The 5394-nt window shown below is 31.4% G+C and overlaps 1 protein-coding gene across 1 annotated transcript in view; it reads right to left on the bottom strand.

Moving 5' to 3' along the window:
• Positions 1-5394, bottom strand: part of LOC105462598 — a gene marked incomplete at its 5' end in the record, with an annotated part of 8385 nt that overhangs the window by 2261 nt on the left and 730 nt on the right. The gene's annotated exons all lie outside the window — the stretch shown is intronic.

The raw sequence follows: 5394 nt of genomic DNA, 5'->3' as shown, positions 1-5394 counted from the left end.
GAGACTTCTCTCTGTTATCGCGATCGAAAATATTCTGAATATTTAGCGATATTAAAGAAATGTCTACAGGAATCTTTTTGCTTTTACCACTGAGTTTTTGTCTGATCCCCGAGCAACGGAAAATTCAGTTGTACCAAAGGAAGGTTTTTTTTGTAGTTTAATGCATAACATCAAAGCAACAATGTCAAAGATGTTAATAATTTGCTGGCTTGAATTTGCATTTGGGATTATATTATGTTATTGAACTTCTAAATTTATGTTGCTTCTAATAATACAAGTTACTTTTCTTGTAATATGTACCTTCTAAACATAAAAATTTAGAATTATATATATTTGATACTGATGATGGAAAATTTTCCACTGTCGTTTCGAAATCATGGAAAAGTCGGGAAATTTCAGAATTTATGTTCTGTGGCAACCCTGAATTGTAAAATTTAACGAGCTTTCCGAACGATATTCAGTAAGGTGTTGCAAATTTTAACATCTACAAACGAAATATGCTTAATCTGAAGACAATAAAAACAACTTGTGCATTTCTTACTGAGAATTAGGAAGTAGGATATGGAATTATCGTGGTAGACAAAAGTAAAGAGAGATCCGTGTATTTCTTATTGATAGAAACTGATTTTCAATTTATTTGACATCCCATATTTTTAGCCTTTGTTATTATTCAATAAAGTCGTACAGGAGAGACTCCCTTGCTTATATTATACAATTATATATTAGATAAAGACCAAATATGTCGGAAATGATCGATTTTTCGTAATAACGCAAAACGTTATTTCGATAGACTTTGACAAGTCGGATCTGTGTAGAGCCAGTGTAGAGTTGGCGAGCACGGATCACCGCGTTTTTACGCGTGCATGCTCGCCCGCGAACACTTCGTTTCAACATTGCGTTTAAAACAACCTATATGTATTGTACTTTACATTCCGAGAAATTTACTTTTTACACAATTACAGTTAAATAGAGAAAACGGACGTCCGTGGATAGATTCCGGCGATTGTAGACTCGGCCTAATACACCCCGTATAGAATTTCGAGGAGCAAACAATGTACACGGGAGATACAACTTCTTAGAAGCTGCGTCCGGGGAGCGCTGTATCAGCATCACTGCTACTGCATCATTCATCCTTTGTTTTTACGATCTAATTAACGATAAAATGACATAATAACGCTAAGCAAATTGACATAAACGCCCTCCCCGTACGCAGCCTGTATGCTTAATCGACATTTAAAAATTCCCGTTTTCCTCAATATGAGAAAGCTGGCGTTAACTTTTAAGTGTTAGGATCTCACTCTGGCATTAGACGGCATTTTTATATCCCCACCGCGCGCGACGATGTTAACAACGCCCTGTACAGAAATTTCTGCGTATACCCGTTCGTTTTTTTTAGAGCACGCTGGCAATTTCTTTTTTTTTTCTTTCCTTTTCTTTTAAAGCTATGATATAATTAATATTATACCTACTGGAGTATTTAAACGCTACATAAAAGATAGACGTTACATTTACAATTTAAATAAAGCAAAAACGAGACAGCTGTCAGTTTGTTGGAGACAAAGTGATTCCCTTTGTGTCGGGGCTAATTTCGCCCGTACATCATCCATCATCCTGGCGGCACGCAGTAACCGCGGGTGAATGGAACCGGAAGATATATAAGTTTTCCTTAAATAACTAAAGAATTCGTGTCTTAAGACAATAACCAGTTACTCGGAACCAAGTTACGAACAATGGAAATAATACATTGCTTGGACATAGTAATGATATATTAATGAACCTTATATTACTTCTCACTGCCGAGGAAAAAAATAAAATGGAACAGATTGAGATCGTTTAAGTGAAGATCAGTGAGATAATAGGCGAGTTTTTGATTTGAAGCTCCCATTCACCTGCCGCGATATTACGTATGTCGCTTGCTGAAGGATATCAATCAGCCTTCCGCGTCGGGTTCTTATCAGCCTGTCTACTGATCCCTTCGTTGTTTTTTTTTCTTCTTTTTTTTCGTCCGCGCGTCACGCAAGCGTCGTATCAGTTACGTGATACGCCTTCGGCAAACAACTGTCTCAGAATTGAATTCACGTATCACAGAGCAGTTCACACGTTCCGCCTTGAGAAAGTCTTCCTCAACCAGAAATTACACCTCGCTATGAATCTGCTCGGCCCTTACGTACGGAAATGTCGCAAGATTTGCACTCTTTCGTCCAGCATTATGTTTCTTCCCTCTTACTTTTTTTTTTTTTACAGAGCTCGCTCTCTTAACGAGAAGTATAAAAAACTATGTACAGATGCACTTCCGTTGCGCTCTCGTGTCAACTGAGTACAAATAACGAGTTGCCTCCTATTTTATAACTGCCTGTTTTTACCGTAGGTGGACGGGATAAGAGAAATCGGCGCGCTTTTACCATGCAAATGACAACACATTCGCATAAGCAATATTCGATAATCGTTCCTCTTAATTAAACTATGTAAATGTCTGTTGCAATGTTTAATAATCATTTAACTATGGTAATCAGTATTTTATATTACTTTGTATGTAAAACGCAAAAGAAAATGGTTATCTTTCTGTCTAGCACGCGCTGAATATCTCGCTTCGTATATTTCCACTTATTTTCATTCTTTTCTTATCTCTGATCGCTGATCATTGTAAACGAGTTGCAAGTTTGTTATTATGTCACGAACAGTAATACTCAAACTTTCCTCTGATCGCATAAAGCAATCGGCGCAATTATTAGCTAAAGAACAGATTTACCCGTCCACCGTTCTTCAAACGTTCGCTGCGGCAATATGGTGTGATCAGGTGCCACTCTGAGGGCCGTGCCATGTTTTTAAACTGACTAACGAAATGCGACAGCCCCACGCTGCTTTCCCCTCTTTCGTATCAATCGTCAAAGTGTGTGTTTAACCAGGACTAACTTAGTTCAATAACATATTTTACATTTTGGATATTTTGTTAAACTTATAAACGACTCTCATAATGTACGTCATGTCTTTTTTAAACGTCCGACGATCCACTCCAGTCCCTGGTACAGCCTGAAACATATTTTTTTCATTTACTTTACTATTCCTTCTTCCTACTAGAAATTAGGGCTGGCGATTTGCTTCGAAGGCTTCGACATTCAAACTTCGAAGATTCGAAACTTCGGCATTAAAATCTTCAAATTCTTTCGAAGCTTCGAAGTTTCAAAAAATACATTCGTGCAAATGAATTTATTCAGAAAATTTACAAATCTTTTAAATTAAAAAAATTAATATATATGCTCAAAAAATATATATACATAATTATTCCTAAAAAATTTGAAAGTATTATAACATGAAATATTATAAATTAATAATTAAACTTGATACATATATAAATAAGGAAAGATAATGATCAAAACAATCAAATTAAGAAAATTCAAAAAAATAAAAATTAATTTATTCTTAAATAAATAAACAAAAATATAATAAATTAATATAATTCTGATGTTATTAATTAAATTAATATGTTCTGGCGTCATTAAATCTTCCTCAGCATAAATTTAAAATCATAAAATCAGGGTTGGGTAAGTTAATATATTTTTTTAACTAAGTTAAGTTAAAGTTAACAGTCTAAAAATTTAACTTAGTTAAGATACAGTTAGTCCATAATAAAATTAATTGAGTTAAAAGTTAGGTTAATAAAAAAAGTAATTGAAAAGTTAAAGTTAAATTTTTTATTTTATAATTTTAGGGTTTCTAAATAAAGTATCTAAATAAAGTATATATTTGTTATACTTATTTCTGTCGAGCCGCGGAAAGAGGACCGATTTCGAAGGACTTCTTCCAACGTGATTTAATGCACAGAAGGTCCGCGAACAGTGATTCCTTCCCGCAGTTAGACTATATTTATTATATTATTATAATTGCTTTGATGTATTCTCAAATTTGAGTTTGAAGACACTAACTTAAACATGTATTATATTCTAAGTTTACAAGAAGCACTAAAAATGTAATTTCAAGAAAGTTAGATCAAAAGTTAATAATTACCGATAAAATGTAACTAGATTAAGTTAAAAGTTAAGAGCTTAAAATGTAACTAAGTTAAGTTAGAATTATTTAACTTTTTAATTTTTTAACTTAACTTTTATCTTTTTAACTAGCCACTACCCAATTCTGTATGTTGTAAACTGATTGTTAATGTAAGTTGTTATTTTATTGTTTTATGAGTTTCATCTATCACTTTTATTCTTACTACTACATGTACTATGTATATTGTATTGATTAATTTGCACCTACACCATGAAAAACATTTTTAGCTTGTTACAAATTGTTTCGATATTATTACATTTCAAATATCATATTTAAATATAAATTATTATATTAAATATGATATAACAACGACAACAATAATAATACAATTAAATAGAACTGCATATAAAGCATAAGAGTGCAATTAGATTTCTTTTAAAATAAAAATTAAAAGAAAAAAGATTGTTATTTTTAGATTTAAAATTTCTTTAATAATTGGCCATCGATGCACATTTATTAGTATACTGTACGTTATCATATAAATACAGGAGATATCTTTCAATTGCAATTAAGCATATTGATAACAGTCGAGACTATCAATAATATTACACAGTGAATAGAAGTTTAGAGTCTTCGTACATTGTTGCATATGCACAAATGAAGAATATGGATATGGATTCAAGAATAAACGTCGCAATGATGTAAAACAATTTATTGCAGTACAATCTTTTTATTATACGTTTACTGTAAAGATGCACGCGAATGTTTTCTTCTAATTATCCTTACTCAATGAAGGGACAATTATCTTTCAGCCGATTTTGTTGACCGTAGCAAGTTATCGAAACTTGATCCTATTTAAACGCGAACTTCGTCGACTCCAGTTTACACAATCAAGATTAATCTGCCAGATGTTATTATAAAACACTTCAAAAGTTTATCATGAATTCAATATCTTACAAGCTAATGTTTCAGATTTGTCCTTAAGTCTCGATTTAATAAAAAGTTATTAGAATAATAAAAAATTAAATTTTTAACATTGTGACAATATATAAATAATCCAATATATCTAATTTGATACATATATTATTATACCCTTATTGTTAGACACAAATTAATTATTGCATTCAAATATATTATTATATGTTCCTTTCTATTATCATATTTTTCTACGAAGTATTTAATTATGATACTATTGTAGAAAAATAGTTTTATAAAGTAAGGAATGTATATGTCCAAAAACTACAGTTAAAAATAGAAAAAAAGTAAACATAAAACAAGAGCTGAATTTTTTAAAATAAAATGTTACATAAAAATTAAATTGTAAACACATTTCTCATACTAATAAACTAATTTTTACTAATCCTAAATTCTGTGATAGATCTTTATCTTTATAATTAAATTTTATAA

This window comes from Wasmannia auropunctata, unplaced genomic scaffold (genome assembly GCF_000956235.1).
Source record: "Wasmannia auropunctata unplaced genomic scaffold, wasmannia.A_1.0 LD336097.1, whole genome shotgun sequence".
NCBI lineage: Eukaryota > Metazoa > Arthropoda > Insecta > Hymenoptera > Formicidae > Wasmannia > Wasmannia auropunctata.
This window is presented reverse-complemented; position numbering and strand designations above follow the sequence as displayed.